The 25706-nt window shown below is 40.8% G+C and overlaps 1 protein-coding gene across 6 annotated transcripts in view; it reads left to right on the top strand.

The window, feature by feature from the left end:
• COMMD10 (COMM domain containing 10) overlaps nucleotides 1–25706 on the top strand; it is a 470400-nt gene that overhangs the window by 431046 nt on the left and 13648 nt on the right. The window lies entirely within an intron of this gene.

Below are 25706 nucleotides of genomic sequence, written 5' to 3'. Positions count from 1 at the left end.
CCAGGTTGAAGTTGGAGGATGGAGGGGTGGCACCAATTACCAAAAGCGGGAATTTCTGTCTGCAGACAGGGCTTTGAATTGTTCTTTCAATTCCTGTAGTTCTAACAACAGCCCTGCAGGAATCGACCAAAACCTCGGAACGGGTGACAGACTCAGACAGGACCTTTACCCTGCTCGGGTTAGATAAATCAGGAAGACAGTCTGCTCTAACACCACAAATCACCATAAGGAAAGAATTCAAGATCCTAGGACAGATTGGAGAGTGTGAACAGAAAGAGAGACTGTCTTATATGAACTTGTTGCACCAGATCGAAACAGGCTTCATCACAGTACAGTCTGTTGAAGCAGGTACAGTAACGGTAGTCTCTTCAGCAGTGCAGTTCAGCACAGATTAGATCTCTTACAGCACACTTCTATGCATTCACAACCACAGGCTTTTCCTTCACAAGGACACAATAGTACACAGCATTTTTTATCCTGCATAGAGATGGAGGGGGAAGGGTTTGATGAGGGAGATGATCCCTGTGACACAATTCCTTCCAGTCCTTATCTTCCTGCCCGACAATACTCTGCACTGTTAGTTCAGGGAGTTTATTGTTGGGCAGGAAGATAAGGACTGGAAGAAATTTTGTCACAGGGATCATCTCCCTCATCAAACTCTCCCCCCCTCCATCTCCATGCAGGATAAAGAATGCTGTGTACTATTGTGTCCTTGTGAAGGAAAAGCCTGTGGTTGTGTATGCCTAGAAGTGTGCTGCTAAGAGATCTAATCTGTGCTGAACTGTGCTACTGAAGAGACTGCCGTTACTGTACCTGCTTCAATATACTCTACTGTGGTGAAGCCTGTTTCTTCAAAGAGTTAAATGGTACTGGTCATATTTGCATAAACTCCACTGTTAAACTGTTAAAAAAGACTTGTCAGATGTGTCTGGTCAGCAATTGGATCTGTCGTGTGCCTGAGAGAAGCTGCTGCTTATGGTCGCCCTGAGTAACGGTTCTCCCTGGATTCCAGCGAATTCATGAAACCCGTCTCGCCCTATCTGAACCTAGCAGTGTGCGTGTAACATGTGTATAACACACACATACAGGCAGCTACTCTTCACTTACTAGCTCGGAGACAACTGAAAATTAGAGATACAAAATGCAATGGGTAAAAAGGGTGAAACTGCAGACTACAAGTTATATAATGGCCAGAAATAGCATTATTCACTATGTACACACAACAACTTTTTCTGAAAAGTTTCCTGGTATAACAGACACATTTTGAGGCTGTTAAACCTATAAAGTAGAGTTTTCTCTCTAGTGAACTATTACAATGAAAAACATGTTTTACACCAGAGTTTCCATTTAAAGCTCTCATAAAGTCATGATGATCTGCAGGTAGATTGTCATCTCCAAGTTGTTCACCCAGAATAATTTGCTGATCGGCAACTAATAATTTTATTTGTACTTTTCGTTCTTTGATCAAAGCTGATCATTGCACTCTATGATGATGCTGCTGTCTATCCCATCAGGATAGCTGATCATTCTCTAGTAAAGGTAGTACATTCTATTTTTCTGTATCCTAATTCAAATGTGTGCACTGTAATATTGGCTGTGCCCAGGAAACTGCATTTCCTCATAGATACCGATCTTCCAGCTCCTCTTTTTAGCTGTCAAAACGGGAATTACAGAAATTGTGGAATTAATGTCTGTGTGCATATTGCCAGAATGTAATTCCTTATTTAATCTTGCTAGAATCTGTCAAGTCAGAGAACCTGTACCTTACCACTTCAGACGACATAGCATTTTGTTTCTTGAGCTGAAGTTCCCCTTGGCAAGGACTGGAATATCTTCGTTAAACTCATAGAGAGTTAAGCCAAATTATAGCATAAAGCGATAGTTCATGTTGCAATCATCTACTCGCTTTTCATTTATATTTCATGGTGTGTGAAGAGATGGCTCCTTTTGAATATAAATTGAGCAAATTATGTGATTTCAAGTCAATACAAATTTCTTCATACCTTTTGAAGTCTGAGCATTTATGAGGATTTTTTTTAAAGTCTAGTGGCCATGTTTCAGGGGCCAAATCAAATGTATCCATGTTTAATATTATGATCACTTGCTGCTTGAGTGACTTAAAGGGAATCTGTCAGTAAGATCAACCCTCCCAAGCCATCTATATGGGCATGCAGGTCATAGCAAGCTGAATAAAATGATACCTTGATACTTGGATCTGATGTTTTATTCCAGAGAAATCCATATATAAATATTTCTCAAATATCGGTAGATTGTGAGCCCTCGCGGGCAGGGTCCTCGCTCCTTCTGTACCAGTCGTCGACTTGTATTGTTCATAATTTATTATAATTGTTTGTGCTATGTATATTCCTTTCACATGTAAAGCACCATGGAATGAATGGCGCTATAATAATCAATAATAATAATATATAAATGACCTCTTACAGGCTATGGGGAGGATGTTGCCTGGAAGATAACTCTGCCTCCAGAGATTATTTTAATTAAAAGGAGTTACCAGTGTGATACAAGTAACTAACACAGAACAGAAAGACTGAACTTTTTCTTCTTGCTCTTGCAAGCACATTTTGCAGCTCTCTGAGCTCTTCAGTATTGTAACAATATTGCAGCCCTGTCTGTTTGTGAGATGGAGGCTGAAGCTGAGAGGAACCTGCAGATGTGTCAGGTATAATCACACACAGCTCTACAGTGAGAGGAACCTGCAGATGTGTCAGGTATAATCACACACAGCTCTACAGTGAGAGGAACCTGCAGATGTGTCAGGTATAATTACACACAGCTCTACAGTGAGAGGAACCTGCAGATGTGTCAGGTATAATCACACACAGCTCTGCAGTGAGAGGAACCTGCAGATGTGTCAGGTATAATCACACACAGCTCTGCAGTGAGAGGAACCTGCAGATGTCAGGTATAATCACACACAGCTCTACAGTGAGAGGAACCTGCAGATGTGTCAGGTATAATCACACACAGCTCAGCAGTGAGAGGAACCTGCAGATGTGTCAGGTATAATCACACACAGCTCTGCAGTGAGAGGAACCTGCAGATGTGTCAGGTATAATCACACACAGCTCTACAGTGAGAGGAACCTGCAGATGTGTCAGGTATAATCACACACAGCTCTACAGTGAGAGGAACCTGCAGATGTGTCAGGTATAATCACACACAGCTCTACAGTGAGAGGAACCTGCAGATGTGTCAGGTATAATCACACACAGCTCTGCAGTGAGATCAGGAGAGCAGTATAGTAATCTCTGGAGGCAGATTCTCATACAGATCAGTGTCCAGCCCATAGCCTGGAACAGCTCATTTACATATAAGAAAAACATGGATTTCTCTGGAACAAGACTTCAGAATGCAGATTACAAGGTATCATTTTATTCAGTTTCCTATGACCTACATGCCCATATAGGTGACTTGAGAGGGACGATCCTACTGACAGATTCCCTTCAAGACCGAATTAAAATTTCCTACCAAATGTCATGAGGACACTCACTGATCAACATAGCAATGTACAATGTATGAATTATTAAATAGATACAGTGTACAGTACCTTGGAAAAGGCTTAGACATGTGAAAACAAAATCTAAAATTAAGATGCAGAAGAGGCAATATTTTTTAATAATCTAAAGCATATCATTAATGCATGTAACCAACATTTGTCATTAAAGCTGTATTAATTTTTTTAGGTATGCCCTAACAAAATGTAGGTTACACCAGTCATCTTGGAGAACTTTTGTAGAATTTGAATGTTTTGCTTACTTTTGACCTTCCAAGTTATGCCACACAGCCTCAATGACTATAAGATCTGGACTTTGTAGAGGTCATCCCATCTGTTGTGTTGTGCTTTCATATTTATGCTGAAAAGTGTTCTTTTTCACCTTGGCAACTGTTCTGTTGCATAATGAACCTGGAACCAGTCCGATCCACTCCATCTGGGTATGGGTGGATTAAAATATGCTTGTCATTGTTAGCAATAAGGATTACAGTACTTTAGTTCTGACCAAAGCCCGAACCGTTCCCAAAGCTCTAGGGAACCAAGCTTCTGTGTTGGCAGTAAAGTAGTGGCTACCGCTCTCGTAAGCTCCAAAGATGAAAAGGAGCTATTAACTGCTCAGTTCAGAGCACTTACTGCCATTGTTTCACGCCACTGTCTTTGGTATGATAATGTTTTCCATTTCTCAGTTTACAGTACCATAAAGCCCATTTAGACAGGCCGATAATCAGGAATGAGTGGTCTTATAAATGCTTGATTCCCAATTATCAGCCAATGTTGATAAGTCATTCCAGATTATTAGTTTGACTAACCAGGCTGGCAAACCCTGCAAATGAGCAAAATACCCGTCCATTGGATGCAATGATTTTTAAGAAGGCTTATTACTGGCTGCACATCGTCCTGTGTAAACAGTAGATGTGCTGCAATTACATAACATCCTTTGCACACAGAAGAATCGTATTAGTGTCCTTTTTGTGATAATATAATACCACTTAGCCTGGCTAAACAGGCCAGTAAATGGTCTGCTTGGGCATAGCCGATCAGCAGTCATTTAATGGTTGGGATTGGGCGGTGTAAATGGGCCCATACGGTTTTGTAAATATATCTCACGTCCCTAGGCAAGCCTGTAAAATATCCACAGCCCCACTACTCTGTAGATTTGGATACAACCATAAAGGGCAGGTTTAGAGGATACATTGCAGAAATTTTCAGATTATTTTCCTTGTGCTTGGAGGCAATGAGTGATCATATTTCTAGTAGTGATGATCCAGTTGTTTGTAACTAATTCAAGTATGTTCTAGGAGTCTGAGAATGTATCTGAGATAGATTAAAATTATATAATTTATTCTCTCTCGTTTGTATCACTGTAGTTATATATTGCACAGGCCGAAAGCTTCCCATACAAAAATGGAGTTTTTAAAAAGAAGGATGCTCCATGGCAAAATGAGCCCCCACAATGATGCCATCCACCCTATACAACATGGGCATGGCTCATCTTTCTCCCTCTACTCCCTTTTCATGACCCTTAGATATTTCTTGCTAGCATGCAGTTTTTCTCAAGATGGAAGTCCTTTTTAACCCCATCACGCCGCGGCCATTTTACGTTTTTGCTCTTTCATTTTTTACTCCCCTTCTTCCCAGAGCCATAACTTTTTTCTTTTTCTGTTAATATGGCCGTGTGAGGGCTTGTTTTTTGCAGGACGAGTTGTACTTTTCAATGACACAACTGATTTTACCATATGGTGTACTGGAAAACAGGAAAAAAATTCCAAGTGCGGTGAAATTGCAAAAAACTGACCTGCCATTATGGTTTTCCAGGTCATTACGAGGTTGCAGATACCAAACATGTATAGGTTCTTTTTTATGTAAGTGGTTTGAAAAAAATCCCGAATTTGTTGAAAAAAAAAATGGTGCTATTTTCCAAGACTTGTAGCGTCTCCATTTTTCGAGATCTGGGGCTGGGTGAGGGCTTATTTTTTGCGCGCCGAGCTGACGTTTTTATTGATACAATTTTGCTATACTATCTAGCCCTCTTATGTGTAACAAAAGTGCTCATCTGCTATGGACGCCGACTGCTGGGCGGCGCTAATGCCAGATCGGCTAGTACAACCACAGGAGTCTCCTGCAGACCCTGGGTTGTCATACCAACCCATCGACGACCCGTGATTATGTGACGGGCGCTAATGGGCGTGGTTTATGGCGCGCTTCTGGCTTGGCCATGTTAGATGCCGCTGTCGGAGATTGACAGCTGCATTTAACATGTTAACAGTCGCGTGTGGATCACGATTCCACCCGCGGCTGTTAGGGGCACATGACAGCTGATCAGATCGCCGGAGCCTGCATCAAAGGGGGAGACATGACATGTGCCATACATATACGGTTCATGTCGTGAAGGGGCTAAGAAGTGGTTATGGAAGCCTCATGGTTTACTTCTACAGTATGCATGCCCTTGCTTCTAATCAAGAAAGGATATGATTATGATTTTGCCACCTTGACTAATAATTTTTATGCTTCCCAGTAGTTTTTTTTCCATGAATATGATACATTAAATACACTTGTACCCAGAGGGGCTTCACTCGGTGAAAAAGTGAAGAACAAATACGTTCATCTTTATGATATGAGAAAAAAGCTGAAAATAGAAATGCCTTTAAATTACATTAAAAGTGAAGCCGGTGCAATTTGCGTGATCACCTTATTACCAAACACTCTTGATACGGTAGATTTAATTAACCTTTAAATAACAGTTCTCTTTAAAAGTAAATTTTGACATTAAAATAATTGAGATTCTGCATCGGTAATGTATAGCAGTATCTTGAAATCCAAGATGTTTAATGTTTTCACAGCTGCGGTACTGAATATTTTACTTAAAATATGTATTTTGCCCCTTAAGACCAATATTGTAGAAAAAGTTCTGAGTGCGAGATAAATCCTACTTCTCAAAAAACCACAATTGGCCCCATTTGTGTCAGAAGAGTTATGTGGGAAAGACATTACTGCTGACGATTAAAGACTATGTTTGGCCGGGACACAGTCTATGCCTTAATAAATCAGATATTATTTTTCTTCAATTTAGTCATTGATATGGTGGTATTATCTTACTCTGCCCATGGCTGGGTTAATGGGGAAGTGTATTTCTCTTGCTGGAAATGTCACATTAAACTTTAAATGTTATGCCTGAACCTCTTTACATAATTAGACGTTAAGATAATAATTACACATTCTGTTAACGTAATTATGATCCAATATTGAGGCAGCACATGCGGTTTTCTAGTGGTGATGCAGGATTTGCTAAGCAGTGTATCATACAGGCTACCTCCATGATAAAATATAGAAAACTAGGTTTTCTTAAAGGGAAGCTCCATCTTGGAATACGGCCGTATTCAGGTAGCTGTATTGGAGTCATATTGTCTGGACGCCATTATCTGCTGAATTGACCAGCACCATAAATCCCTATAATTAGATTGGTTCAACCACAAGGCAACTGGATATTATATCCAAACCAGACTCCTCGCCCGTTTGAGCCCTACACTAAGCATACTGTTATGCAATACATCAGCTTTTTTTGTAGAGTTTTTAATAGATAAAACATTACATTGTGGGTCAATCTCATGAAAAACTACATTCAAAATGAAGATCAACTTATCATTCTCCATATTGACTCTAAAGATTCCTGCCAGAGAGTCATGACTGGTTTCCGTCTGGATTTACATGCCATTTGAGATATTAGTTTAGCATGTAGTCTTGGAAAGCCCCCCAAGTACTCAATAAACGTATTCATAGGCCAGACAAACAGCAAAAAAAGTTGACCTTTTGGTACCTTTGTCTGCTATACGTCAATAATGCAAGAAAGAATGGGTTAAAATGGCATAGTCCACTACACTACTCCATACATTGTTTTGAAGAAGTATTCATTAACCGCTTCCCGACCGCCCACTGTAGATAAACGTCTGCGCTGCCCGGGCTCTGTGCAGTGCGGACGTTTAAAAACGGTGGGTGGTCCCGCAGCGCTCAGGACCCCCAGGGTCTTGCAAGCGCTGCGGGAGCGGTGCAGAGCGATAGCTCTGACAGGGAACATCATCGGGACCTGATTGGATCAGGTCCCAGTGATGTTAACCCTATGTTGTCTTCTATTTGCCGTGATCTATAGTGATCGCGGCATATAGAAGACAGCAGGAGGAGAGGGGGTCGTCCACTTACCTCTCCGACGGCCCCCTTATACCTTCCAGGACCTGACGTTGCTATGGCAGCTGGAGGTCACATGACCGCCTCCAGATCTGCCATATATGGTGTCCTGCCTGGCTCAGCCTGCAGCTGAAGACAGGCAGGAGACTGACTGTGAAACAGTCAGGGAAGATCTCATGTAATGTAATACATGTCTATTACATTACATGAGATCAGTGATCAGAAAAATAAAAATTAATGTCCCATACAGGGACTAAGTAAAAATATAAAAAAAAAGTAAAAAAAAATGTTTTTAAACTGTTAAAAAAAAATTACAAAATAAATAAAAATAAATAAGTAAAATATTAAACCGATAAATCCGTATATTTATGCAAAAATAAAAAAAGTACACGTATTTGGTATCACCACGTCCGAAACAACCCGAGCTATAAAACTGTCACACTAATTAACTCCTTCTGTGCACACCGTAATAAAAATAAATAAAAAACGGAGCAAAAAACTATGCTTTTTCCTCATATCGCCAAACAAAAAGTGGAAAAAAATGCGATCAAAAAGCAAAATGGAAATAAAAATGGTACCGCTGAAAACGTCATCTTGTTCCGTAAAAAACAAGCCACCATACTGCTCCATCAGCCGAAAAATAAAAAAGTTATACCTCTCAGAATAAAGCAATGCAAAAAAAATATTTTTTCTATAAAATGGTTTTATTGTGTAAAAGTGCCAAAACATAAAAAAAATACAGTAAGTGTAGTATCGCTGTAAACGTACTGACCCGAAGAATAATGCTGCCTGATCACTTTTACCACACGCAGAACGGCATAAAAAAAAACTCAAAAAACAATTCCTGAATTGTTGTTTTTTGTTAATTTTACCTCCCAAAAAACGGAATAGAAAGCGATCAAAAAATGTCACGTACCCAAAAATGGTACTAATAAAAATGTCAACTCGTCCCGCAAAAAACAAGCCGTCACATGACTCTGTCGGCCAAAATCTGTTAAAATGATAGCTCTCAAAATATGGCGATGCAAAGACTAGATTTTGCAAAAAAAAAGCGTCTTTTAGTGTGTGACAGCTGTCAGTCATAAAAACCCGATATAAATCTGGTATCTCTGTAATCGCACCGACCCGAAGAATAAAGTAATCTAATCAGTTATATCACACTAGGAACGGCGTAAAAAATGAATTAAACCAATTCTTCACCTGCTACTGATTAGTTTATTATGTCTCCCAAAGATCGCAGTACGGCGCAGAGCCTCACATTTATCCTGTGCTCTGCGCTGAGCACTTACCCCAGAGTTTCCGTGTAAATCTCTGAAATATGTGATTCAGCCGGAACCCATGACGGAAGATTACCTGTAATGAGGCAGATATAGGCACTGTGGATGCCGTCTGGCCTGGGATCCCACGGTGTCATTTGTTTTAGGCGTGCATAAAAGTGCGGTTGGCCACAGTTTTGTGCACTTCTGAAAAAAAGGACACCGCTAAACAGAGGCCAGACGGAGTCCAGAGTAACTCTGCTGCCTCATTACAGTGAATGGATCCCGCAGGGGTTTCATCTGAATTACATCACTTGGAAATTTAGATGGAAACCCCGATGTAAGTGCTCAGCCTAGAGCGCCGGATAAATGTTACGTAAAATGTTCCCCATTAAAGCTTCAACTCAGTCCTCAAAAAAAGCTAGTCCCCACTCAGGTCCGTCATCTGTTAAAAATGTAAGGGACTTCCAAGTTACTGGTAGCAGAAAGGCTCTGGAAAAGCGAAATGGCCCTTGCCCCCCAAAAGAAATTCAGAAAATTTTGTGCTCCCAAATCCAAATGCCTATTCTACAATAATTTGTTCTCCAATTGTCAAATAGCACTCCGTCCCCCCCAGATCTCGCCGTATGGCTGAGCGGTACGATACAGCCACATATGGGGTATTGACACTTTTAGAAGAAATTGTGTGACACATTTCGGCACCATTTTTACCCATTGCCCTGTGTGAAAATGTAAAATCTGAGGGTAAAACATTTTTTTGTGGTAAAAATATAATTATGCTTTTTTCACTGCCCAATGGTATAAATTTAAAAATTAAAAAATACTCACTACTTCCCTAGATGAATTCCTTGAGAGGTGTAGTTTACAAAATGGGGTCACTTGTGGGGGTTTCTGCTGTTTCGGCATGTCAGCGACTCTTCAAATGTGACATGGTGTCTGCAACCTATCCCAGCCAACATAGCGCTCCTTTCTCTTCCGAACCCTGCCGTACACCAAAGCAGTGTTTTTCCCCCACATATGGGGTATCGGCGTACTCAGGAGAAATTGCACAACAAATTTCCTGGTGCAATTTATCCTGTTACCCTTATGATAATGCAAAATTAGGGAATGAAAAACATTTTTTGTGGGAAAAATGTGAAAATTTTATTTTTACGGCTCAATATTATAAACTTCTGTGAAGCGGCTGGGGGTGCAAGGTGCTCACCACACATCTAGATAAGTTCCCTAAGGGGTCTAGTTTCCAAAATGGTGTCACTTGTGGGGGGTTTCCACTGTTTAGGCACATCAGGGGCTCCCCAAATGCAACATGGCATCCGCTAATTATTCAAACAAATTTTACATTCAATAAGTCAAATGGCGCTCCTTCGCTTCCAAACCCTGCCGTGCGCCCAAACAGTGGTTTGCCTCCACATATGGGGTATCAGCGTGTTCAGGAGAAATTGCACAACAAATTTCATGGTGCAATTTTTCCTATTACCCTTATGATAATGCAAAATTAAGGGATGAAAAATGTTTTTGTGGGAAAAATGTGAAAATTTTATTTTTACAGCTCAATATTATAAACTTCTGTGAAGCACCTTGGGGTTCAAGGTGCTCACCACACATCTAGATAAGTTCCCTAAGGGGTCTAGTTTCCAAAATGGTGTCACTTATGGGGGGTTTCCACTGTTTAGGAACATCAGGAGCTCTCCAAACGCAACATGGCGTCTGTTAATTATTCCGACAAATTTTACATTCAAAAAGTCTAATGGCGCTCCTTCCCTTCCGAACCCTGCAGTGCGCCCAAGCAGTGGTTTTCCCTCACATATGGAGTATCAGCGCGCTCAAGAGAAATTGCACAAAAAATTTTGGGGTCCATTTTTTCCTGTTACCCCTATGAAAATAAAAAAAATTGGGTCTAAAGTAACATTTTTGTGAAAAAATTTAAATGTTAATTTTTTTCTTCCACATTCCAAAAATTCCTGTGAAGCACCTGAAGGGTTAATAAAGTTCTTGAATGTGGTTTTGAGCACCTTGAGGGGTGCAGTTTTTAGAATGGTGTCACTTTTGGGTATTTTCTGTCATAAAGACCCCTCAAAGTGACTTCAAATATGATGTGGTCCCTAAAAAATGTTTTTGTAAATTTTGTTGGAAAAATGAGAAATCGCTGGTCAACTTTTAACCCTTATAGCTCCCTAACAAAAACAAATTTGGGTTCCAAAATTGTGCTGATGTAAAGTAGACATGTGGGAAATGTTGTTTATTAACTATTTTGTGTGACATATCTCTCTGATTTAAGGGCATGAAAATTCAAAGTTTGAAAATTGCAAAATTTTCGCCAATTTTCCGATTTTTTTCACAAATAAACGCAAGTGATATCGAATAAATTTTACTACTATCATGAAGTACAATATGTCACGAAAAAACAGTCTCAGAATCAGGGGGATCCGTTGAAACGTTCCAGAGTAATTACTTCATAAAGTGACAGTGGTCAGAATTGAAAAAATTGGCCCGGTCACGAAGGCAAAAACAGGCTCTGGTGCGAAGTGGTTAAATGTATATTTTTTGTACAGTGGGACCTTATAAGTGACGGATGCCGCTGTCTGGCCACCATTTAATGTATAGGTCCAGGTCCCATTATATAAAATAACCAGTGGCTATAAATGTGTTCCCAACAGAGCCATGTTAAGGCTGCGTTCACACGTTATTAAAAATGTTGCAGTTTTACAACAGTGGTGAAAAAAAAGCCTCACTGCGCAGTGTGAACACAGCCTAACAGCATAATCTAAGTTGGCTCAGTGGTCAGCACTGTAGCTTTGCAGCGTAGGACGTTGGGCCCTGGGTTCAAATCCTAGCAAGGAGTTTATATGTTCTCCCCATGTTTGCATGAGTTTCCTCCCACACTCCAAAGACATACTGATAGGGAATTTAGATTTTGAGCCCCAATGGGGATAGTGATGATGATGATGTCTGTCTTTGGAATATGATGGCGCTTTATACCGTATTTTCTGGACCATAGACGCACTCCCCCCGCCCCCCCAAATTTGGGAGGAAAATGGGAGGTGCGTCTTATGGTCTGAACGTGGCTTACCGGGGAGGTGCGGTGATGGTAGAGTGGGATCGTAGGAAGCAGGGCCCTCCATTCCCTCCCTCAGGAACCCGGCGGTGGCAGCAGCAGAAGAGGTGAGATGCTGCGGGGCCGGTGTCGGCGGTGAGGCAGAGCGGCGTGCACTGCTTTTCCGGTGGCCATCTTCCTGAAGCCGTGATCTACAGGAAAATTGCCACCTGAGCCGGCGCATGCGCGGACTGTGAGCTCAGCAGCCATTTCTCTGAGGCCCAAGGCTTCAGGAAGATGGCAGCAGCCACCGGGAAAGCAGTGCACGCCGCTCTGCCTCACCGCCGACATCCAGACACTGGCCCCGCAGCATCTCACCTCTTTTGCTGCCACCGCCGCTGGGTTCCTGAGGGAGGCAACGGAGGGCCCTACGATCCTGCTCTACCACCATCACAACTCCCCGCTGAAGGAGCACCCCGGGTCGCAGCATTCCTCCAATTCCGCCGGCTTCCTGAGGGACCATGGCTCCTGTGACCCCCGCTACACCGCCCCCAGGTAAGATACTTATTCAGACTATAAGACGGACCCCCATCTTATAAAAAATATTTTTTTCCTATTTTCCACCCCAAAATTTGAGGTGCGTCTTAGTCCGAAAAATACGGTGAGTTAAATAAATAAATATAGAAGCTCTATCTATGTACTAGAATAAAAAGAATCCAGCTGCCCCCATGAATGATAGGTGTGTGATGGAATATTCAGCAGTATTTCTCAACCTGTACCTCCCAACCTGTACCTCCTGTTGGGGACTGGTATTTTAATGTTCCTTTGTAATATTAAGCATTGCTTTTTTTCAGTGAAATGTTGGTTTTGATTGGAAATCACTACTCTACTGTATAATAGTAACCAGTATTTACATTATAGAAGATAGCCCAGCATCTGCCTCCTCTGTCTGTCACATGATGATTTTAACAATGAGACATTATATATGGACATTGTATATATAGGGTTTTGATATGACGCCTGTTGATGATTTGATAGGCCCATTGTTATCCGTCTTTTCTTTACATCTCCATGGTCTTCTGGGATTATTTGGTTGCACAGTGTGATGTGGAATCTTCTTTACATGTTCTTTGCACGGCCTGCTGATTCTGATTGCTTTATCTGAATTCTTTCACACCACATTTGACACATTTCATATATAAAGCGATGTGACAATAAGTTGCAAAAATACACTTTCATTGACAGCTGTATATCCATATTTGTTATGAGTGATATTGCCAGAATCCCTAACATACCCATGCTTTCACTCCATTACCTCGGTGGGGGTTGAGGCTTGGTGTCTCCTTTGTGTTTCTTTGCTTTATCTTATTTCTAATACTTGGTTTATTCATCTAGGACAGGGATGTCAAACTCAAATACACAGAGAGTCAAAATGAAAAACTTGGACAAAGTCGCAGACCAACCAGTATACAGTATAATGGGCCCCACACAGTCCTCCATACAGAATAATGGGCCCCACATAGTCCTCCATACAGTATAATTGGCCCCACAAAGTCCTACATACAGAATAATGGGCCCCACATAGTCCTCCATACAGAATACTGTGCACCACATAGTCCTCCATACAGAATGATGGGCCCCACATAGTCCTCCATACAGAATAATGGGCCCCACATAGTTCTCCATACAGAATAATGGCCCCATATAGTGGTGGCGATTCTAGTGTCACGGGCCAAATAAAACCACATTGTGGGCCAGATTTGGCCCACAGGCCAGCGTTTGACATGTATGATCTAGGATGACCATAGTGTGTTGATCATTACCATAGTCTCTGGAGAGGGATTTGTGGCTGGAAACACAAGGCTTTAGGGTGGCTGGCTACAAGTTTAAACTGCACTGATTCTATGGGATTGAATCATAAAACTAAAATTGATGTTTGCATTGTCGTAGCCTTGAATATACACTTTACAATGGATTATACCAAGGGCAGTTCTGCCATTTGGGCTCAAGTCTGTAGAGGTGCATCACTTATTTTACACTTTGTGCTATTATTTGAAAACCCTTTTACTGTGCCTCCACCACCACGACAATTACACTTCACATTTTGACTATGCCAACCTTCATTCTAATATTCATTGTGGTAGCCAATGCCAGGGCATTGGAAACAGCCCAAAGATCAGCCGAACCTTGAAAAACAACATTTTAAAGTTTTGAGAGGAAGCTCACAGTTTTTGATCATCCACATACGTGCTGTCCATAAGTCCCAAGTGCTTATCACAAATGCGATGCAATGACGGATCAGCCACAGTCTTTTTGCTTGGCTCCATTTGCTGCAGTTTCAGTGTCAACTGTGTGACACTGGTGGAACCCACTGTGCGCGGAGTAGACTTACTTCCTGAGTCATACTCTTCCTGCCTAAATCATCCATACATACAGTAGTGTCCAATATAATAGCAGTCCAATATGACTAACCAGGTTAATCACTGTTTTTGGTATATATTTGGTATTATATTACCACATGTCAAACAATTTACCAGTTGGTGCAGTAGATTTTAAGAAAACCAACAGAATCAGCATTCATGAATATGGCTTATTCGAGACATTGTTCAGAAGAACAGCGTACTTTGATTAAAAAGTTGATTGGAGAGGGTAAAACTTATAAAGAAGTACAGACAATGATAGGCTGTTCAACTAAAATGATCTCCAATGCTTTAAAATGGAAAGCAAAACCAGAGAGACATGGAAGAATAGCCAGGATGGCAAAGGTTCAGCCAATGATCAGCTTCAGGATGATGAAAGACAGTCTCAAATTACCTGTGAGTACTGTGACCGTACGAAGATTCCTGTGTGAAGCTAAGCTCTTAGCGAGAAGTCCCCGCAAAGTCTCAGGCTGAGTGCCCACGATGCGTTTTTTAAGCATTTCCGCAGCGGCAAAAACGCTGCAGAAACGCTTAAAAAACGCATGGTAGAAGGCCTGCCATGTTCCCCAATGATAATCCGCATGTGCTGTGCACATGCTGCGGAAGTTTCCGCTGCGGATTATCATTGCGGAAAAAAATGCAGCACTACCAATTATTTTGCGGAAGCGCTGCGTTTTCACCGCCATTGACTTGCATTAGAACGTGCCAATTCCGCAAGACTGCATCTGTACTTGCGTAATTGGCACATTCTAATGTGCGGATGGTACCCGGGTGAGGAGGACAGGAGACGCTCCTCCACACCCAGGTACCATTAAAAGCTGTAAAAAAAAGAATAAAATAAAAAATAAAGATTATATTCACCTTCCGACGGCCCCCGGACTTCTTCTCTTCGCTTGCCGACAGATCGCGCAGGACTGAAGGACCTGCGCTGACATCAGTCATGTGACGGCAGGTCTTTCGGTACAGGGCACCGCGATCTGCCGGCAGCCAGCACAGGAGCGCAGCAAGACAGCGCGGGTCATTGGAAGGTAAGTATATTTTTATTTTTTTATTTTTAACCATTGTCTCGGGTTACACTATATAAATCCATGCTGTTTGCATGGATTTATATAGTGTGACCTAGTTGTCAAATTTTGTTTGAATGCAGATTGCACATTTTCTGTTAGTACAATAAACCTCATTTCAAGGCAGAAACATTACTGTGTCCAACAGTTATTACATATATCAAACTGAAATAGCTGTTGCAAAAACACCAATTTTTATAAAACATTAAGCTTAAGATTAATAGGGGTGCCCAAACTTTTTTATATAACTGTATGTATTTAATAGAATATTATGTGTTACAGTATTATTACATGATACTTGAGAAGTAGTGGAATCATGAGGGGCACTCTGTGTTCTACCTTGCTCAGATCATGTAATGTATTGCATTTTCTTCTCTCTTTTTTATAGTACCACTTTTCCCTACATTGCTATTTTGTCTTTGGAAAAGTTAGCATGAAAATGTTTTACTGCTGTATAAATCTATAAAGATCATTATAGCAGGCATTGCATTCAATAAAAGCCTTTAGACTCCTGGTGCCCGTTGATAAAGCTTGTAGTATAGATCACACGTCTCCTTGTGAAATAATGAATAAAGTATTATAATTTTGTGTCAGTCTATTCAATGGTTTAACCTTTTTTCCCCAGAGCAGCTGCTTTTTATGACCACCGGTAATGTGTCCTCCTTGTGCCGTACATTTCCTCCTCTGAAAGCTGTATTGTTTATTGACTACTTTGTCAGGTATATCTTTAGCTGGATGGTCATTCTTGAGTTCTAGGGATGCTCTGGCTTTGTAGCCTCTTGAGGTATTACTGTTATTGACTGCGCCAGTCAGAGAGGTTGAATACCTGTGAATGGACGTCTATCCTGCTGTAGTTCTGCACCATTCTGCAAGTCTAATCATATATACTGCTCTATGTGTCACAGTTCTGCTGAACACAACACAGAAATATTACAGCTTCTGTATGTATGAGTCGGCTTCTCAAAATGTGAAGTGATGTTAGGATACTCTAAATTTATGGCACTTTCCGGTGCTTGCTTAGCATCGTTATGTCTACTTTCTCTGCTCCTGCTAAGCCTTATCTACCCACAAAATAATAGAAGAAAAATACAGAAAAAGAAGTGAACGGTTATGTAAGACTGTCTGGTTGCTAATGATGCATTACCTAACAGCCACAGTCTTTTTTTAATGGAGTAGATAAAGCAGCACCTCCCTAGAAATCATGTTGTGTTTTTTTTTCTAGTAAATACATTTTTCTAGAATACATTTACTAACATATATATAACTGAGGTGCAATACCAGATGCATGAGTGGAACTGTTTTAGGGTAAAAAGAAACATTATTTCAGAAAACCCTTTTAATGCAGAATTGCCACCTAATGATTGTTCCCGTTATTGAAAGCAGGGCTGTGGAGTTGGTAAGCCAAACCACCGACTCATAAACACTATTTTCCAAAGGCAACAAAAAACCCAACATAAAGACCCGAAAATAACTTTTATTTGACTAGTATAAAGGAATATAACGTTAAAAGTTTGCAGAGGTCAGTATAACAACTAGCTAACTATTGAGGATCCATTGATCCATTGGTCTTTAGGTTGGGGTTTTTGTTGCCTTTGGCAAATAGTGTTTATAGTAATTACCCCACAGTGACCTTGGAATAGTATGGTTGGTAATTGAAACCACCAACTTCAGACGCCTCAATTTCCCTGACTTTTGACTCCAACTCCATCTCCTCACTACTGAGCGTGTACATAAAGTGCAGCACAGATTCATCTCAACTAAAAGCCCAGACCCTTAGATCAGGAACAGAACAGACATTTATAGGATATTTCATAACTTTCCCAAATTCTTATGAAAACATTTACAGCACATCCTGCATTGAATTACTGTACCCAATTTATTATATATTTTAGGGGTCGGAGTTGGTCCATTTTATACCGACTCCACCAAAATGGACACCGACTCCACAGCCCTGATTGAAAGTTGTCCCCTATCCACTGGATAGGTGATAACTTGCTGATTACTGGAGGTCTAACCACTGAAAGCCATCCAATCCCTGGAATGGGGCTCTGAATTGAATCATTGGATTGAATCTGTGATCATGCCATTAACTGTATATAGGACTGCCAGAGATAGTCAAATAAAGTACTTGACTTTTTCTTCCAGTCCCATAGGAATGCAACGCTTCAATTCTGATGAGGCATTTCAGAGCCCCATTTTCTTGATCAATGAGGGTTCCAGTGGTCCATCGCCCAATGATCACAGGGAATCACCAATCCCATGAGTAGATGATTTAATGTTACTCATAATCCTCTAAATCTGATTCCTTTACAGGAAAGAAAGCAAGCTGTAGGACAAAAGAAAATTTCCAGCCGATTCGGATAAAATAATTCCACAATTTTATTTCATTTTTCTGTCTGCAGCGACACATTATATTTCACTCTGCTCACGTCTTAAGGACTTTGTCAGGTCTGCCCTTAATAGCGGTCAATGACCTGCTCAGTAGTAACGTCTTTGCCCAATAATGGTCTGATTTTGCTTCAAACAGTTGAGCCCAGGAGCGCACACAGCTATACATTGATTATGACATCACTTGATCATTCATCTGCCACACTTAGTAGTTCATTATCTGCCTGTCCAATGCTTGTTTACTCCGCAGTGGAAGACATCATTTTGATTCATGACTTGGGAATGTGTTTTTTTTCTTCTGCTGATATCCATCTGTCGTAGGTGCATGATTACCAGTGCAACATTCATGCACATGAATAGTGATGTGTTTCTGAAACCGATCCCAGCTGTTGTGTGCATGCTCCGATATTGTATGCAGCTGCCATTATGATGTCCAGCCTGCCCAGCGCTTTTAACATGCAATTTGTTTCTTTGTACAATCCCTTTATCTTTACAGTAGAGACGTGTTATTCTTTCATGGTAGATTTCATGTGTAACCTGTTAAGTGGTTTATATGTGATCACACATGCCAAGGATGATTATTCCTAAACTGTTGCAGCTGGGATACAGATTTCCCAGCTTTTCCACTTTCTACGAGCTGTTTGTGTTGATGACCATGACTCTATTCTGTAAAAATGTACATCTATGTTGAGATTGAGTTCACTTTGAAGTACAGGTCTTGACTGTATTATGTTGGTCAAAAGGAAACATCTTCTCCAGGTGACTTCTGTTTCCCCTCTGGATCCTAATACTGACATATACTGTATCTTCATGCAGTGTCAGACTGGGGTGCCAAGAGCCCACCAGTAACCAACTCCAGGGCCCCACTTTTCAGCTACATTCAAATGTGACATAATCCTAAGTTGCAAATTTATATAACAATGGACTGGGTAGATTGCTAAATGAATAAGATGCCTTTGTCTGTACATAGTGATTCAAGTATATTGTGCCAAGTACGGCTCATATAAGAGGGTGGTGGCCCACCGGAGGATTCTCCTGGTGTCCTGCGGGCTCTCTTGTACTATGGATTATCAAGGAGCCAAAAACATGGAATTTGAAACATATTTTCCTCTTGAGTTTTCCTCCTTTAGCTTCAACACGCACACTTTAAAACCTTACTATAGGTTCATGGGCTTACTGTGAAATTTTTCCTTGTGACATATGCTGGTGCTATATAAATTAAAGGTAATAAAATGTAACTTTTGGTCATGTATAAGTATAAATATCCCAGTGGATCAGATACCTATTCATAAGCATTTTAGTTTCAGTAATAGTTGATGTATCAATGTATTATTTATAGGTTTATGTTGTGTACACCCTTACTATTTTGCATTTGCTAGTAATATATATTAATATTGATTTAGGTTACGAGACATGAAAGTTCTCAAAAAATATTCCTATGAAAATAAAAAATTAGTGATTTAACTCCTTTCTGGCCTGGGGCATATTAGTACGCCCCAGGCCATCACCCCCTGCTCCGGCGCTGAGCCCACACTGAACCCGGCACATGTCAGCTGATTTCTACAGATGACATGTGCCCGCAACAGCCTCGGGTGGAATCGCGATCCACCCGCGGCTGTTAACCAGTTAAATGCCGCTGTCAATCTCTTGGCATTTAACATCGCCGCGCCGGAACTGCGGCATTAACCCCACCCATTGGGGACCCCGGGTCACCGATGGGTGGGCATGACAACCCGGAGTCTGCAGCAGACCCCTGTGGTTGTCATGTCTCGATTGCTATGAGCGCCATCCAGTGGTCGGCACTCATAGCAAGTGAGCATTTCTGCTGCATACAAGCGACCTGCTCATCGCCTCTATGCAGAGGCAATCTGACAACTGCTGCTTCTAGTCTCCTATGGAGACTATTGAAGCAAGCAGAAAGTGTTAAAAAAAAGTTTTTAAAAATATAAGAAAAATAAAAAATATATAAAAGTTTAAATCACCCCCCTTTCACACTATCCAAAATAAAATAATTAAAAATTTGGTTGTCGCAACATTTCAATAAAATGCAATAACGGGCGATCAAAACATCGGATCTACCCCAAAATAGTTTTAATAAAACGTCAGCTCAACGCACAAAAAATAAGCCCTCACCCTGCCCCAGATTCCGAAAAATTGAGACGCTACACTTCTCGGAAAATGGTGCCTTTTTTTTTTTTTTTTTCAAACTTTTGGATTTTTTTTTATCACTTAAATAAAAAAGAACCTATACATGTTTGGTGTCCACAAACTCGTAATGGCCTGGAGAATAATAATGGCTGGTCAGTTTTAGCATTCAGTGAACGTGGTTAAAATAAAATAAAAACAAAACAACTGTGGAATTGCATTTTTTTTTTGCAATTTCACCGCACTTGGAATTTTTTTCCCGTTTTCCAGTACACGATATGGTAAAACCAGTGAAGGCGTTTAAAAGTAAAACTTGTCCCGCAAAAAATAAACCCTCACATGGCCATATTGACCGAAAAATAAAAAGGCTATGGCTCTGGGAAGAAGGGGAGCAAATAATGAAAACGCAAAAATGGAAAATCCAAAGGTTGTTAAAAAAAAATACCGGAGGGGGTTACAGACCCTGTTCTCGTGCTAGGACCAATTTTGTGGCTCATGAATACGACTTGATAATAATTCTTACTCAAAAAAAGAAGAAAAAGATACACCAAAATATAAGACACATCCAAAAATGTTTCTCTAGAGATAAATGAAAGCAATCAATGTTATTAATGACACATAATTTATTACCAAAACCAGACATGATTTAAAAACATATAAAAAGCACAACAAAAGTATAGAGAACAAACCAACCTCGCTTTAACTCATGATAATGTCGACATGCTACCACATGAACCAATATGGTATAAATGGGACAACAACCTTTTTAAAAGTAGAATTACCCCTAGATACATCCCAACCCATAATTTATCCTAAAAAAGTGGGTACCTAAGAAAAATCAAACTATAAATACTTACAATATACCAAAAAAAGGTCAAAACTAATTTAGACACAGCAAAAAATTACCGCAAGTTGAAAATTGGTCAGGGTATGAGCATATTTAGTTATACCACAGGTGAGGTGCCAAATCAGCGTCTATGTGGGTCAAACAGTCTCCTCTCCACACATATCGCTGGTATAGACTCGCTCTCATGGGATGGAGAGCAAAACTGAGATGCCTCTGGGTTTAAATAATTCCTATATTGAGGGATAGGTGTAATATACGTCATGGATCATCAAAAGTGACGACACATCGGGGCTCCAGTTACGCAGTTTGAATACCAGAAAGACCGATGCTAACAATAATTAATCAAATAATTGACTTAATATATGTTGATAATAGCATGCCATCGGCACATCATAATTGGTATTAGACATGTGGTTACTAGTGTTGAGCGATACCTTCCGATATCGGGAAATATCGGATCGGATTGGATCGGACCGATACCCAAAAAATATCGGATATCGCCGATTCCGATACCGGAAACCAATGCAAGTCAATGGGACACAAATATCGGAATGAAAATAAACCCTTTCTTTCCTTGTAGGTTAATTCTACATGAAGGAAAACAACTACGAATAATGTAGAATGTATTACATGAAAAGCTGGCAATTCAGCAGCGGCATACACCGGTACCCGACAATTTAGAATGGAAAGAATAGAGCATCACACATAGATTAGATAGATAGAAACATGTCAGTCACATATATAAGAAGTACACTGACAGTGTTGCTTACTGTACTTGTCATTTAGTGTTAAAGGATTTATTAAAAGAAATAATACTGTTTTCATGCACCGTCTCTTTAAAAAAGCCGGCCGGCAATTCAGCATCGATACCCGACAATTTATAACAGAAAGAATAGAGCATCTCACATAGATTAGATACATAGAAACATGTCAGTCACATATATAAGAAGTACAGTGATAGTGTTGATTACTGTACTTGTCATTTAGTGTTAAAATAAAGGATTTATTTAAAAAAAATTGGCGTGGAGTTCCCCGTAATTTTAGTCTTTAGCGGAGGTTAAGCAGACGGCTGGGGCAGATGTTTGAACCCTGGGAAGGGGGTAATACCCACGGAGCTTCCCAGGCTACTAATATCAGCCCCCAGCTGAATACCTAGCCTTTACTAGCAATTAAAATGGGGGACCCCCAAAAAAATGAAGTGGGGTCCCCCCTATTTTAATAGCTAGCAAAGGCTAGGCAGATAGCTGGGGGCTGATATTAATAGCCCAGGAAGGGTGCCATGAATATTGGCCCCCTCCCAGGCTAGAAACACCAGCCGTCAGCCGCCCCAGAAATGTCTCATCCATAGGAAGCGCCAATTCTGGCACTTAGCCTCCCTCTTCCCACTGCCCTGTAGCGGTGGCAGTGGGGTAATAGGGCTGGGGTTGATGTCAGCTTATAATGCCAGCTGACATCAAGCCCAGGTTAGTAATGGAGAGGCGTCTATAAGACACCCCCATTACTAACCCCATAGTCAAAGTTTAAAAAAAAACACAAACTCCCAGAATAAAGTCCTTTAATTGAAATAAACACACAATTCTTTATTGTTCTAAATTAAACCATACTTACCATCACGCCCATTCCAGATGAAGCCAATGTCTTCTGCAATAAAAGTAAAATAATAAACCAACATCATCCTTACCTTTCCATGGTTCCCACGACGGCTCCTGCTCTGCTACATTCACATGACAGGCTGGATCATAGCAGAATGCTGCCATCCAGCTTGCCATGCCGCAGACACTGAGAAGCGCAGGCATGCTTGCGCTCCTCAGTGTCTGGCTGTGACGGCATAAAGATGAGCCGAGGTCATGTCCAATGAACTCTGCTCACCTCATGCATGTCACTGACAGCGTGGGAAAATTCTCCTGCGCATGCGGTGAGCGTGAGAGAATTCTCCTGCTGAAGCGCTAAGCGCAGGAGAATTTTCCCACGCTGTCAGTGACGTGCATGAGGTGAGCTGAGTTCATTGGACATGACCTCGGCTCATCTGGATGCCGTCACAGCCAGACACGGCAGAGCGCAAGCATGCCTACGCTTCTCAGTGTCTGCTGCATGGCAAGCTGGATGGCAGCTTTCGGCTGCGATCCAGCCTGTCATGTGAATGTAGCAGAGCTGGAGCCGTCGTGGGAACCATGGAAAGGTAAGGATGCTGTTGGTTTATTAATTTACTTTTATTGCAGAAGACATTGGCTTCAGCTGGAATGGGCGTGATGGTAAGTATGGTTTAAATTAGAACATTAAAAAAATGTGTGTTTATTTCAATTAAAGGACTTTATTCTGGGTGTTGTGTTTTTTTTAAATACTTTACTAGAAATTCATGGCGGTCATGTCTAATATTGGCGTGACCCCATGAATTTCGGGCTTAGGGCCAGCTGATAATGCCAAGCTGGCCCTAACCCCTTTATTACCCAGTGAGCCACCGCACCAGGCCCTGGATGAGTTGGGTACAGCGCCAGAAGATGGCGCTTCTATGAACGCGCCATCTTCTGGGGTGGCTGCGGACTGCAATTTGCAGCGGGGGGGGGGCAGAAAGCTTGGGCCTCCCTGCGCTGCGGATTCCAGCCCCAGCTGCCTAGTTGTACCTGGCTGGACACAAAAATAGGGCGAAGCCCCATGTATTTTTTTTCTTAATTATTTCATGAAATTTTCTTTGTATGTACAATGGTTGATGTTGATGTGATATGTTTTCTGTACTCTGAGGTTCCCTAAGTTTTTATCCAACCCGTCAAGCTCTTTAACGCAAATACAACCTTAGTAATGTTAAATTGCATACAGTGCTGCTCACCATTATTGACACCCCTTCATTTTTTTCATAGACTGTACAATATCTTCAGAAATAAATGGAAATGTACCAAAGTTATATTCTCAGGATTTTTTAATTAGTGGTCCAAAGTAATACAATCCCTGGCAAAAATTATGGAATCACCGGGCTCGGAGGATGCTCATTCAGTTGTTTAATGTTGTTGAAAAAAAGTAGATCACAGACATGGCACAAAACTAAAGTCATTTCAAATGACAACTTTAGGGCTTTAAGAAACACTAAAAGAACTCAAGATAAAAAAATGTGGTACTCAGTAAGGGTAATTTTTTTCAGACCAAGCAGAGGGACAAAATTATGGTATCACTCAATTCTGAGGAAAAAATTATGGAATCATGAAAAACACACAAAAGAACACTCCAATACATCACTAGTATTTTGTTGCACCACCTCTGGCTTTAATAACAGCTTGCAGTCTCTGAGGCATGGACTTAATTTGTGACAAACAGTACTCTTCATCAATCTGGCTCCAACTTTCTCTGATTGCTGTTGCCAGATCAGCTTTGCAGGTTGGAGCCTTGTCATGGACCATTTTCTTCAACTTCCACCAAAGATTTTCTATTGGATTGAGATCCAGACTGTGTGCAGGCCAATGAATTGACCCTATGTGTCTTCTTTCAAGGAATGTTTTCGCAGTTTTTGCTCTATGGCAGGATGCATTATCATCTTGAAAAATGATGTCATCATCCCCAAACATCCTTTCAATTGATGGGATAAGAAAACTGTCCAAAATATCAATGTAAACTTGGGCATTTATTGAAGATGTAATGACAGCCATCTCCCCAGTGCTTTTACCTGACATGCAACCCCATATCATAAATTATCGTGGGAATATGCATGTTCTCTTCATGCAGTCATCTTTATAAATCCTATTGGAACGGCACCAAACAAAAGTTCTAGCATCATCACCTTGCCCAATGCAGATTTGCGATTCATCACTGAATATGTCTTTCATCCAGTTATCCACAGTCCACGATTGCTTTTCCTTAGCCCATTGTAACCTTGTTTTTTTCTGTTTAGGTGTTAATGATAACTTATGTTTAGCTTTTCAGTATGTAAATCCCATTTCCTTTAGGCGGTTTCTTACAGTTCGGTCACAGACATTGACTCCAGTTTCCTCCCATTCGTTCCTCATTTGTTTTGTTGTGCATTTCCTATTTTGGAGACATATTGCTTTAAGCTTCCGCTCTTGACGCTTTGATGTCTTCCTTGGTCTACCAGTATGTTTGCCTTTAACAACCTTTCCACGTTGTTTGTATTTGGTCCAGATTTTAGACACCACTGACTGTGAACAACCAACATCTTTTGCAACATTGCGTGATGATTTACCTTCTTTTAAGAATTTGATAATCCTCTCCTTTGTTTCAATTGACATCTCTCGTGTTGGAGCCATGATTCATGTCAGTCCATTTGGTGCAACAGCTCTCCAAGGTGTGATCACTCCTTTTTAGATGCATACTAATGAGCAGATCTAATTTGATGCAGGTGTTAGTTTTGGAAATGAAAATTTACAGGGTGATTCCATATTTTTTTCCTCAGAATTGAGTGATTCCATAATTTTTTCCCTCTGCTTGGTCTAAAAAAATTTACCCTTACTGAGTACCACATTTTTTTTCTTGATTTCTTTTAGTGTTTCTTAAAGCCATAAAGTTGCCATTTGAAATGACTTTAGTTTTGTGCCATGTCTGTGATCTGCTTTTTTTCAACAACATTAAACAACTGAATGAACATCCTCCGAGCCCGGTGATTCCATAATTTTTGCCAGGGGTTGTACAACCATAAAACGTTTTTCAACTTCCATGTTGCATTTTCAAAGAACAAACAGAATAAACAGCATGTGCAGCAATAAAAGCCCCCCTAATTAATACTTGGTTGCTCACTCTTTGGCATTGATGACAGCTTCCAAACATTTCTGGTAGCCATCTGCAAGCTTTTTGCACTTTTCAGCTGGAATTTTCTCCCACTCTTCCTTTGCAGTTTGTTCAAGCTCTTGAATGCTTGC

Source organism: Phyllobates terribilis, unplaced genomic scaffold, assembly GCF_046119375.1.
Source record: "Phyllobates terribilis strain yellow unplaced genomic scaffold, ASM4611937v1 Scaffold_1__5_contigs__length_1240528914, whole genome shotgun sequence".
NCBI lineage: Eukaryota > Metazoa > Chordata > Amphibia > Anura > Dendrobatidae > Phyllobates > Phyllobates terribilis.
Note: the sequence above shows the minus strand (reverse complement) of the source record. Positions and strands in the feature narration are given on the sequence as shown.